Source organism: Pteropus medius, unplaced genomic scaffold (assembly GCF_902729225.1).
Source record: "Pteropus medius unplaced genomic scaffold, Ma_sr-lr_union100, whole genome shotgun sequence".
In the NCBI taxonomy this organism is placed as follows: Eukaryota; Metazoa; Chordata; class Mammalia; order Chiroptera; family Pteropodidae; genus Pteropus; species Pteropus medius.
In genome coordinates, this window is record NW_024355206.1 from 4,835,500 (window position 1) to 4,848,590 (window position 13,091).

Genomic DNA, 13,091 nt, shown 5'->3' on the forward strand with positions numbered 1-13,091 from the left:
GGAGCTCCAGAAAAAGCTACAGACACGGTAAGAGTGCCTGGTGCATTCGAGGCCAGGGCTGTGGGGTAAAAAGTCATCCTTAAGAGTGACACGATCTTCAGAAAGTATGTCGATATCTGGAAAAAGACGTGGTTTTACTTCACCGCTGCAGATGTCAGGCCGCGTTCATGATTGCTCTGAGAGCTGGAAATGGTGTCCGGCCTCCGAGGCACCCAGGCTGCAGGCAGGCAGTTCATCTACAGCCCACACGGCTGTGTTTTCATGCCAGGAGAGACGGCAGCTAACGTGGCTGAGTGCCCACGATGCCCGTGGCACTTGCTGGGTGCCTCAGAGGCTTTACGAGGAAAGCACCTCTCAGATCTGTAGTTGAAAGCTGCATGTGGGATGTTGCCTCTATCACTTTGGGCTCCTCAAGAATCAGTGTGTAAAAGTCATCCCCTGCGTGACCACCACCTGTCCCCAAGGCCTCATCGGCGTCTGACTCACCTTCCAATGTGCATTGCAGGATCTCGGCAGCATCCACCCTGCCCAGACGCGAATACAAGCCGCGGCCCCTGAAGAGGAGTCCCAGTGAGCTCAACGGGATGTCTGCCACCTCCGTAGCAAAGTCAACAGGTGAGCTGGCCGTTCCCTGAGCTGGGTGTTGTTCCCTGCAGGCAGGCTCTGCTGGGAGCCTGTGCTCACACGACGTGTTCCTGTCGTCCCTTGAATACACTGAGACCCTGACTTTCTTTTCTGTTTGTTTGGCGAATCCCTTTTCCTCCTAATTATGCCCCTTTTCCTGCTTCCTGGTTTGGGGTACTTACATCAGTTTTTGAAAACCAGCACCAGGAAGAATTCCATCCCAATCGCCCTGCCCCATAGGCCCATCGTGCCCCATTGACCTTTCTTCGTAAATAGTTTTCACTCTTTCCAAATAGTCTGCTCATTTTTAAAAAGTTCAAATTAACATTTGTTGAGCATCTGCTGCATCGTTATTTTTTTAAATTAGATGACGGACATATTTATGAATAAAGTGACCGAACTGCGCACAACAACATTCAGGAGCTGTAAATCATACTGTAGTTTCCTGTGATCTCTCACCCCACCCCAGTCCCTTCTGTGGACATGGCCACGGTTAACAGTTTGCCGTGGGCTCTCTGTCCCATCTAGTTATGTGCGCATACACACACACACACACACACACACACGCTATATTCACACAGTTTCAGGTTATTTTCTGCTTTTCAAATACAAGATTATATTTGTAACTATCACTACTTCTTGGAGTTATTTCCGTGCCATGCGTATCTATCTATCCCACTGTATTTTAATGGCTTCATATGCTAGAAAATATCCTATATATGCTGATGGCCAAGTCTTTCTTGGAAACAACATTGCTGAGTTAGAGCGAATGCAAATTTTAAATGATAGTAGATCAATATCTATTGCCAAGTTACTGCCCTGCCATGGGCACACTGCTACGCATGTAGTAATACCTCCTCCCCACCCTAAACCGATGCTATTAGAGTTCAATTTTCGCCAAGCATTCATGGATAAAAAAAATGGCATGCAATCTTATTTTGCCTTTCTGTGATAACTGGTGAGATTGAACATTTTTTTCTATTATTTCAATTTGCCATTTGTATTTTCTCATGTATGAATGGTCCGATCATATAATTGATTCATTTTCTTTGAGTAGTTTACTTTGTCTTATTGATTCATGAGAATTCCTTGCGCATGGGGAGATTAATAGTTTTTCCCCCAATTTGTTGTTGAGTTTTTAGCGTTCTTTATATATTCTAAATACAAGTCCTTTGACCTGGATGTGGTTTACAAATATTTTCTTCCACTCGGGAACTTCTTTTTAGTCTCCTTCTGACGCTATTGACAGAGCAAAGGTTTTTAATTTTGATGAAGTCTAGTTTGTCAATATTTCCTTGTAAGATCATGCTGTTGACGTGAAGTCTCAGAATCCTTTGCCCAGCTCTAGACCTGGAATGTTTCCTCCTATGTTTTTTTTTTTCCCCCCAATAATTTTACTCTGGTACATTTTTACATTTCAGCCTATGAGCCACTTAGAGTTCGTTTCTGTGTGAGTGTGAGACTTACGTCGAGGTTCACCTATTTTGTCTGTCCATGGATCTGCCCACGTAAACTGTGCGGTCTGAGTTTTCTTCCAACACGATTGCTGTTCGTTAATTTTTTTTTTTTCCACAATTAAATATAAAAGTGATCGGAGTAACGTGTAAATGTAGGTTTAAAAAGAAAATGGCCCTACGAGGCTTTTCGTGGAGAACGTCACTCCGCCCTAATCCATTTCCTCCCCAGGAGAAGACAGAAAGCTAAGGCCTCTGGAAAACCAGTTTTGGATAATATCTACTGAATTCCTACAGTGGGAGATGAGGCCTTAGCTTTCTGTCTTCTCCTTCTCTCTGCCTTCCAGTTGCCTTATAATCACCATTTTTGTTAAGTAAACATCGTGTAACCGTCCGTCACTGTGATCATGCTGGTCTCTTGGAAAGCGTTTTTTCCTTCCTGGTGCTGCTTTCAATGTAGTCGCCTCTGCTTCTGGGTGAAGACGTGGACAGGCCCCTGACGTCTCTGGTTATCCTTGGGTGACGTGAGTTGTCCGGTCACTCGAACCTGTAATGCAGGCTCTTTCTTAGATACAGCACTTCAGACCTCTCTCAGTTTATGTAGGCTTCCTTGAGGGCACCTGAATCGACAGACTTGAGTGGGATGGCAATGCCTTTAATCTTCACTGCAGAATGGGTGCCTTTGTTTGCTTTAGAGAGGTCTCCGGGAAGGGTTTGGGATGGCCACCTGCTTATCTCTGGGGACAGAGAAGCGGTTAGCTTTTCTAGTGTGCTGGCACCCAATTTCTGATTTTTCTCTCTTTCGTTTTTGCCTGCACACTGGGCACTTCTCATCTTTCTTACGATAACTTGCTAGATGCACCAAAGAGTAGCTAACATCCTGTCTTATCTATTCCTGAAAATACAGGAGAAGGAAATAATTTAAGCAAAGTGTAAAATCCTCTGTCTGTTGTAGCCCTATATCCAGAAAAACACAAAGTTATAGGGGGGGAAACCTCACGCCCAATATTTATTTATATATATTTGCCAATCGTTAGGGTAGTGGTTAAGTAGGTAAAGGTCTATCAGATGGAATATTATGTAGCTTTTCAAACTTATTAATGTGGAAGTTATGTAGTTACGTTGGTGGTCTGCTGGTGGTAAGTAGAGGAGGAAGATACAAAGTTGTAAGCAAACTGTGGTCACAGCTTTGTAAACACAGAGCTGGGCGTGGAGCTGGTAGGGTTGTGGGCGGTATTTTTCTTCTTTCAAGGTGTCCTTTAAATTGCATTTCAATAAGAATACCTGACTGAGCAGAAAAATGTGTTTCGTCATGGGAACATCGATGGCTCCTGAAGAACAGGCGTACGTCCTTTAAGGACAGTGCGGACCCCATTATAGGCTTCGCTTCTCCCAGCCCCAGGGAGCTCAGTACCAGGCGTGATGTTCAGGCACGGCGACCCTTCAAGTGACTGCGGCTGCCGTGCGTGTCCCCTTCCCCTTTGACGAGGGTGACCTGCAGCCCTGTTTGCTTGGGACAGCCCCAGTGTGTGTCTGTCGCTCTGGTCATTTTTTGATAGTGTCCCTCTCTTTCAAAAGTTCTCTTATTTGGATGAAAATATATTGTCTTGCTACTTTTTATGGCTTTTCTGTTTCTGGCCTGGAAAAAGTTTATTCTTAATACTATCGTAAGCCACTTCCAAATTTCAGTTTAGAAAGCACCTGATATAAGCTAACTAACTAACTAAAAACTTTGAAAATGAGTCCAGCTCCAGGCTCCCTCTCCCCCAGTATGTTGTATCTGAATGAAACAGAAGTAGCAGATCCCGGGACCCAGGGCTCCGTCCCTACCCACCTTCTCTGCCCTCCAGCCCGCATCCAAGTATGTGTGGGGGCGTCTTGGAGACAGGACTTCAGGTCAGGCCCCTAAGACACCATGCTTTCCCCTGCTGTGAAGAGCTCAGCTTTTCTTTGACGAAGGTGTCTGTCCTTACTCGGGGTACACTAAATCTGACCTCAGGCAATGTGGAGAGTGCTGTACTCTATGAAAACGACCAAGCATTTAAACCAAAGCACCACTTGAGGGCACAAGGGTGTAGCATTTGAGTAGCCGAAAATATGCCAGGCATTATTATTTGATGCTTTATATCCATAACTCATTCCATTCTTGTACGGATGTTGCAAGAAAGTGATGAGACTATAAAATAAGACGGTGAAAAATCATAGCATGACAATATAGCAGTCACAGTTGTTGATTCTCACTGCGGTTCAGGTCGTGTACTGACTGCTCCATACACATTTCCAGTACCGTTATCCTTCCCATTTTAACAGGAAGCGGAGGCTCAGAGAGCTCGAGATGTTTCTCAAGGTCACAGAGCCAGTAAGTAGCAGAGCCTGGCACTTTACCTCATTGATATTTCATGTCGTACCATTCAGAAGGAATACTAGAGGAACTTATAAAATGTTCAAGGGCCTCTGGAGTAAATTTATTTCTAACATTCTCGATCACAGGGAATCCACGGCCAGCAAGGGGTTTGCAAAAGGAGTCTGTTTTATGCATCAGACTCGGGAGAAGAAAACCCTGATAATACAGTGAGTTCTTTGGCTTCCTCATCCAGACTGTGCGTGTCAGTGCTTCGTCCCGTCCTTCTTGGCCAGGAGCTCAGTCGCTGGGCAGATTAAGTTGTTAGAAGGGCGATGGTCAGCCAGAGATCACAGATGTGCAGAGGATGGCTTTTAGGAAGGCTCCGTGCCCAATAACGAGCTCTCCACTGCCGCACACTCTACCGTCAGCCACCGTCAGCCACCGTCAGCCACCGTTTGACAGTGGCCTGTCCCTCCTGTTTTCTCGGCTGCCTCTCCGACATCGCCCTTGGCGGAAACTTCAGTCCCCAATCCTAACGCTCGGCCTCGGGCTCCCTTGATTTGTGGGTGGAATTTGTGAGTGTAAAGGGGTCCTGGACTGTTTGTTTCGAAGGCACGGTTTCAAAAGAAAACGGCATTTTATGGCCCGCATTAATGGGAAATTACTTTCCATTAGGATTGTGAATGATTTGCACATAATGTTTATAAAGTGAAGGAAAAATGTCAAGCATTTCACTAACAATTTAAAGCAAAGCTCGTAGCACTCTGCCAGAAATGAATTCCAAGAACATTTTCTTCACCGTTTCTTCTTTCTAAAGGAAAAAAAAAAAAAAAAGCAAGCGCGGGGGAGGGGTGGATGACAGGACGCAGGTCAATCAGGCAGAAGGCATCGTGGGGCCGAGATGGAACCTTCTGATAATACATTTCCAGGTACTTCAGAGAATGAACGGAATGAGCCAAAAGTGGAGAAAGGGCTGGGGAGTGGAAATCACATCTCGACATGATGGATTGCAGACGAAGTCCAAGTTCGGGCCCTGGCGAGGAGAAACCGCCGCCTGTCCAAGCCCGCGAGTGTGGGGTCGTGACGCTCCATGAGCGCACGCTGGCCCTGTGTCCCTCAAGGAGAGAAGGAGGCCAGGAAAAGTCCTTGAACCGAATAGTGTGCCGGGATAGTTCCCAGAAAACCACTGGTTTTTCAGAAACTAGTACAAGGAACTGGTGCTTTATGCTTAAGTGTCTTCCCTGCCCCGGGTCATTTTTATCAGGCCCTCAAGTTGTCACTTAGCGAATTATAAATTTAAAGACTAGAGGGCAAGGTATAGTTGCCAATTTATATCCGCTCAAGGACGCATGAAGATTATTATTTTTTTTCTCACTGAAGTTCTCAAAGAGGGTACCACTTTATGTAATCACACCTAAGGGTTAATATGCTCCAAACTGGGATCGGCTTTAAAAACGTGAAAGGCTGAGGTTAGGGAACGAATGGGGGAGGGGGGTCCCCAACGTATGCTCCAGGCGTTTCGGAGCGAGGCAAAATAAATCTCTCCAATGGCTCATAGAAAGACATTCTAGCTCCCTTTAGGTATAAAGGAGACGTTTATAAGTTTCTCGATACTTCTAAGGGGGCTCAGAAATAAAGTCTAGAGCCTAAGTCATTCCCCTCGCTGGAGCCCAGTCTCTAGGATTACAGAGAAAATAAACAGGTATTCAAAAGTAAAGTGTGAAGTTTGAAAATTAAAAGGGACAAGCACTTTGCAAATAGACATACGTGCATTTTTTTTTTAACCTGAATTTCCGGAGGCAATTAAAATTTCTCAGAGCTGTGGCAATGGTGATTGCTCGGTCAGGAGACTGCTTCTCACTTTTTTCTTTTTCTCTCCCCACTGTTTTTTTTTTCCCCCCTGCCATCCCTGCCCCCTGTACGTTTCTGTGTGTTATCAGTACTGGTTCAGAGTCAGCTACCGACCAGAGAAATATCAGGGAAATGGGAGTCCTGCAATGTAGTTCAAATTCTGACACTGACGAGCTGTGTGACTTTGGGTAAATTTCCTAACATCTCTGGACCGATTCGAACGTGTCCCTGAATGCACTGATCAGTCTGAATACAGTTCAGGGTTCTTTTCCAGCTCTTGTGAGCATCCTCAGAAATTCGAAAGTGGATCGCCTGAACATTCTCTATTTTCCATATTTTAAAACATATTTTAAGAAATAACATGTGAACGATGATGATGATTGTTTACCGGGAGCCATCGATGTGGGAAAGGCGAAGAGAGGCCTTTTCTCGTTTTTCAATCCAAAGGATGCTTTAGAGACAGGTTTTTCTTGCTGCAAGGTTTTCTGTACTTCTAAATAGTCGAGTCAAAGGCCTTGACAAGTCCTTTTTTGAAAAGCCTGTAAGATGTAACTTCTAACTTAGCTGTGGGGATTTTAACACTACTTGGCTGAAATGCTGATAATCATATTGTCTCAGATGCTGCATATTTAAAAATCTTCATATATACCCTACAATGATATATTTGGTCTTTAAGCTAAAATTTAAAATACCATCCTCTAAATATTAAACTATTATATGACCAAATATATCATTGTAGGGTATATATGAAGATTTTTAAATATGCAGCATCTGACAATATGATTTTAAATATGTTTAATATCTGACATCGAGACTATATATATATATATATATATATATATATATATATATATATGTACGTTTAAGAAAATAGCATAGAAGCTCGCTGTTTCTAGCGCTTACAAACAGGGCAGCCATGTACACAGCGGTGGAGAACTTTACCTTAGAATTCACACGAGTGACACCCTCGGAGTTCTCCGGTGGGTGTGGCTCAGGTGCAACCTCGAATGCCAGATTTGGGGAATGACAGAGGGAGGTGTAAGAACGCAGAGCAAGGCCAGTGACAAATGGCTGACACCAGACCTCCAAGTCGGGTGGGCGCCAGGGAGAGGCAGGTCTGCAGCCAAGTAGAGAACACCTCCCTGTCTGGAGGTGACAGCCGGAGTCACCACGGCTGCTGCTTGCCGAGAACGTAGGCCCAGGAGAGCAGCTTTTCACATTTTTCAAGAAAAGCCAGAAACCATATATTTAGGTGCAGTCTCCTTATGTTTAAATATCGGTCACTAAAGTCACACTGTGCAAAGCAAGGAGCAGGCAGACTAAACACCGTGATCCTCTGCCAGTGGCCGCGAAGTCACCTCTCATTAAGGGCGCCATCTGTCTTCCCCCTTTTTCCTGAACTCAGAGTGACAGAGGCGTCCCACAAGCCCTGGACCTGGTGTGGTAGAGGGGTCACCTGCCAAGACCAATAAATGGACCCGGCTTCTGATGCATCTGCAGAAGCCACGTCAGTACAGAAGGTCCTCGAATCACGTTTCATTCGATGTTATGTCATTGTCTTGTTGATGAGACGCTCTTATTTATCACAGTTAGCCTGTGGCAAAATCAGTGTCATTATATGTCATTTCGCTCAGAGTCGCAGAGCCTGTCAGTGGCATAAGGGTGGCCTTGCTGTGTGTGAGTCAGGGCTTTGGGCAGTGAAGGGCACCGAGCTTCGAGACGGGTTCAGCCTGTCTCCTGTAACCTGTGTAAGCCGTGGAAGATTGGCATCAAGGTTAAAACATGATTGATTGTGACGATTAAGCGCGCGTTCAGTTGACAAGTAATTTCAGTAAGTCACATCTATGAATAAGTAGAGGGTTCTTAGTAGTTTGTGATTTAACCGTCTCAGCCAGCTTAGGCTGCTGCCATGGAATAGACCTACATGGCATAACGACAGACATTTAGTTCTCACAGCTTTGAAGGCTGGCGAGTTCAAGATCAAGGTGCCAGTAGACTCAGTGTCATGTGAGGGCCCACTTCCTGGTTAGCAGATGGCTGTCTTCTCCCTGGTCCTCACGTGGTGTCACTTTCTGACGTGTGATGGCTCCACCCTCGTGACCCAGTCACGTCCCAGAAGCTCCACCTCTAAATGCCATCGCATTAGGGATGGTACTTCGACATATGAGTTTTGGGGCGACACAAACATTCGGTCCACAGCCTGCAGTAACCATCGATGAGTACTTACATTTTGCAGATATGGAAATCAGGGCTCAGAGGTGACCCAGTCCAGAGCCAGAACCCAAGGAGCAGAAGTTTCTCTCCAATATGTTCTTACCAGCAGACAAAATACTGCTTTAGAGATGTTGAACAAAATGGTTTTTGTGGTATTTATCAGAATTACACACCGATGCCATTTCTGGATCCCTAGAGGGAACGTGTTAGCTTCAAAATTTCGCTATGAGAGCTTGAGGTTTTAAAGTGGAAAAAAGAAATGATAGCTTTTGGAGGAAGGGCACTTGAACCAGATAGACTTGTTCCAGTTCAGGGCCCACGGCATCGAATCGGCTGAGCTCGGGGCCTGGCCCCGGCCGCCACTCAGTGAGTGCTGGAGAGTGAGTCCCACGCACCGGAGGTAAACAGGGTGGTCCTGGTCGGTTTTCCTGCCCCACCTCTGTCAGGTGGTGAGGGGACAGCCCCATGGCAGGGCAACGGTGGTGGCACAGAGCCTCCCAAAGGGGACCTGGGTCCCGTTCCTGGTCGGGCCACCGTCCCACCTGTCATCGGGCACCTTCCTCTCTGCCCCCTGGCGGGCCCCTGGGTGGCATCGGTAACGAAGACATGTCCCCGAACTTCCTGACTTCAGACCAGGAAGTGAGCCGAGACAGCGTCACCCGCAGGCCTTCCCGTGAAGGAGGCTTTGGCGTCGGAGGGCGGCCCACGGCCTGGCTCCACACCTCTGGGCGTGGGAACCGTCAGCCGACCTCGCGGGGCTGTTCCGGGGGTGAGGTCGGCTCGTGTAGCCTAGAGGAGCGGGGTGCGGTGGTACCTGCTGCAGGGTGAGGACCCACCGCCCCGTGCTGCGATGTCACGTAACTGGTTATCTGGTTTCCCAGCCTACAGCCGACTGGAGGCAGCAGATTAGGAGGGACTCTTCGGGAAGGCCCGTGACAGCAGGAAAAAGGGACAGGTCGCAGCCCGACCGCAAGGGAGGCAAGAGAAACACTATAAAAAGCAGGAACAGACACCCAAAAAGGTACAGCAGTCTGGGGCATTTACTAAAAGGCACAGAGCCCTCTGCAGGTCAGTAGCTTCCGGGGGATGCCGTACCTCGTACCCTGACAGGGACTCGTGCTGACAGGTTGTACAAGTATCTTCTCTCCCACCTTCCTCCCTGCCCCCCCAAAAAAAATCGGTATGCGTGTGTGTGTGGGGGGGCGTCTAGTTTGCATTTCAGTGGGGGCGCCCTGCCCGATTGCTTCTAGGCGGTGAGATCCCCTAGAATCAGGGCCAACTGGGCCGAAAGAGCAGTGGGCTCTTACGGTGGTCTGAACATAGCCCAAGTTCAGGAACAGCAGGACACAGTGAGCCGTGAAGCTTAGTGCTCCAGAGAGGAGGCTTTCCTCGCCCGGACCACTGTGTCCATCTCCATCTCCCCCGCCGAGTCAGAGGCGGAAAGGCAGCCCTCGAGAACAGACTCCCAGATCCGGCTGTGGGGCCGAGAGAGAGGGAGGAGGAGAGGCAGACAGACAGCCCACGAGAAGGCCAGGCCGCAGAGATGCCAGGCCCAGCAGACGCGGGCTCCTCTCTGGTGTCTAATGTGCCACCTGGAGTGGACACTGTTTTTCTATATATATATATGTATTTTTAATCGAAGCCTCGAGGTGCTCATTTTGAAGCAGGCGCTCAGGCTGAGGACGCAGGACTGAGAGTAAGTTCCCAAAGGACGTCCCTCAGGTGTCGCTGGCAAGGTGAGGAGGAACCTGGCAGACCTTCCCGGGGCTCAGGAAGGGCGTAGATGGAGGACACTTGCTCTCAAACAACCTCCTGAGGCCTGAGAGTGTCCAGGGCATGCCAAGCTGAGGACCCACGGGCTCGTTCCCAGCCCAGCTGACCGACCGCCCCCCACCCCCCGCCCCCCACCTCCCGGCGCTGGCTCAGAAGTCGAGTGGGGATAAACCCACCAGCGAGGGATTTTCAGAGCGGGCCCCTGATGTGGACGGAGGCCTCTGTCGTTCCGTCGAGGCTCCACGTGCTTCGGTCTCCGTCCATCAGACTGGAGGAAAGGCTGGCTCTGGATCGAGGGCCGCGCTGAGAATCAAACCCACCCGTATCTCTGAGGCACTTAGATCGGTGCTCGTGGCAGACGCTGGAGCCTGGGGTGATGATTTCATTCCCATACTGACCGGGGCTGAGGGTAGGGGTGGGGAGGGCTGTCGCTTTATGGCAGGGACCTGGGGGAATGAAAAGGTGGGGTGGGGGAAGGATGTTTCTGCCATTAAAATAAGAGGGAACCTGATTTCCGGTCAGGATGGTGGAGTAAGTCGACTGTAACTGGAAAATAAAAGAAACGTCTTAAAGAAAATCAGAGGGACCCAATGTCGTTAGAAGCCGGACCGTGGGGTTGCCGAGAGGGAAGGGACGTGTGTTTTAGGGAGAACGTGACTCCCCGACCCGCACGGACTGACCGGCCACCTTCAGTGGTGCGGAACTGGGCTTGGATAATGAACAGGTGCCAGGGGCGCTCCCTCTGCCCTGCGGAACCGTGGAAGACGGTGTTTCCCCCACCCGCTCTCACGTCGCGTCAGGCCTGGTCCCAGGAGGGAGAGAAAGTGAACGTGGGTCCCCCCTTCCCGGCCAGGCTGCACAGCCCGGGGCTGGGGTTCTGGCTGCTGTCGGCCGGCCGGCGGCGTGTGGCCGTTCCCGGGCGTTTCAGGTGCCAGCCGTGAACACGAGGCGGCACGGAGGCCGAGATGGTCCCCTGCGTGGCACCTGCGTCCTTTTACGGGAAGGGAGCGGCAGAGGAACTGGCTTCGGCCGTGGGACGCCGGGCGTCGAGGCGCCGTGCACGCGTCGGTGCCCAGTCCGGTTTGAAAGATCCCGCAGAGGACTGTGGCCGGCTCTGCCGGGGCTCTGGGGCTCGGTCCGAGGTGACGCTGACTCATGTCAGTCCCTTAGATGGGCAGAGACGTCATCTCTCTTTAACTGAACAGAACTTGCATTCGAGCCTCCACTCAGACCCACGGCGGAAACAACTTAATCATTTTTCCATCTCTGCAGTTGGCCAAAAAGGAAAAAAAAAAATTAATCTTTTTTCCATTTCTTCTAATGGTGGAAAAAATGTAATCTCGCCATTTCAAGGTAACTCAGTCTCTTGCAGTGGGAAGCGTGGCCTGTCCATTTACGACTCTGTCCATCCAGGGTTCAAACCCAGCCCGTTCGGTTGAAAGTCCTCATCGGTTGGGGCTGCCGCGTCTCCTCAGAGGCTCTCTCCTTCCTGCTTCTCCTCCCCAAGGTGTTGCTCAGGTGCGGTGGGCAGTTTGCAGGACGCCATGGTGGCAGGCGAGGAGGCCTGTCTCGGTCTTAACTGCCTCCCCTGCTGAGGTAGCTTGTCCCCTCTGCCCCCCGGATTGCCCGAAGTCTGCATGTCGAGCCCACCCCGGCCATCACTGGTCCAGCTGCCCGGCAGCACTTCCACGCTTCCTGCTGGGACTTGGGGAAATCCATGTACAGTTCACGGGGAGCCAGGACCCCTCTCTGTGTGCTGACGCTGCCCACCACCTCCACTGCGCTCAGCCCGCCACGCTGGTCTGGGGCACCGGGGAGCCTGCCTCCTCCCAGAGTTCCAGGGTGAAGCAGGACCTCAGACCCCTGTACCCCAGGGTGGAATCCAGGGAGTGTTTCGACCTTCTTGCCCACCTCCTTCCCTCTCTGGCCCCTTCCCCAAACCCAGGAAGGGCTTGTGTCTCTTCTTTGGGTGGCAGGAAGCAGCCCTTCCCTCTCCACAGCTTGTGATAAAAGTTCTGTGCCCTGAGTTCTTCAAGCTCTGGTTCCTGGGACCCAGAAGTAGCATCTCTGTCTCTCTGTCTCTCTCTGTCTCTGTCTCTCTCTCTCTCTCCCTCTTTCTCTGTCTCTCTCTGTCTCTCTCTCTTTCTCTGTCTCTCTCTTTCTCTCAAATCTCATAAAAGCCTATCTGGCTCTGGCACAAAAGCCAGAAAGCCTTGGCTTTCACACCATTTTACAACTGAAATGGCATTATTTTGGAACCGAAAAACTAAACACTGCCTGCTTTGTTCAAGGGCAGGTTCCAGTCTCTCCCTAACATCAAGGAGGCCACAGCTATTTGGGTTCAGGGCCCCAGAGAGCAGAAATGGCCTCGCGTGACAGATGCATTGGATGATGTTTCAGAATGTCATCCTGCTGCATGCGTGACCCAGGACAGGCATTGTGCTCTGGTAGGTGTGGACTGCCCCAGCACCTATGCTGGTGACAGCGGTGCTCGGTGCTGGGGCTGCTCAGAGGTGACCGGACAGCCAGGTGCTGCAGCCTTGCCCGAGTCCGGGATTGCTGGCCCAGGGGCCTCTCCGCTCAGTGGTCTGGAGAGAGACGACATGTTTTAGGTCCATGAGCCGATGGGGCGATCGTGTAGCTGTGGTGCCTTGCTCGGAGTAGACAGAGTGAGAAGTGAGTAGTGTGTCTTTTCCGTGTGCAGGGAAAGCACATGGTGGTGGTGGCCGAGATGCGTGCAAGTCTGCCGTGTAGTCGAGGCAGGTGGCTTGTGGTGTAGATGTGGAAGCACACACACTTAGCCCTGTAGTCATGTGACAGTGTCTTGGCAA

The 13,091-nt window shown here is 49.8% G+C and overlaps 1 protein-coding gene and 1 long non-coding RNA gene across 2 annotated transcripts in view; both read left to right on the forward strand.

Moving 5' to 3' along the window:
• Positions 1–13,091, forward strand: part of SH3GL3 (SH3 domain containing GRB2 like 3, endophilin A3) — a 138,975-nt gene that overhangs the window by 123,023 nt on the left and 2,861 nt on the right. The gene's annotated exons all lie outside the window — the stretch shown is intronic.
• On the forward strand, positions 10–6,184 carry LOC120599402 (uncharacterized). The gene is made up of 3 exons (XR_005651897.1): positions 10–27; positions 506–615; positions 4,569–6,184. It is a non-coding gene; the product is annotated as an uncharacterized LOC120599402 (long non-coding RNA).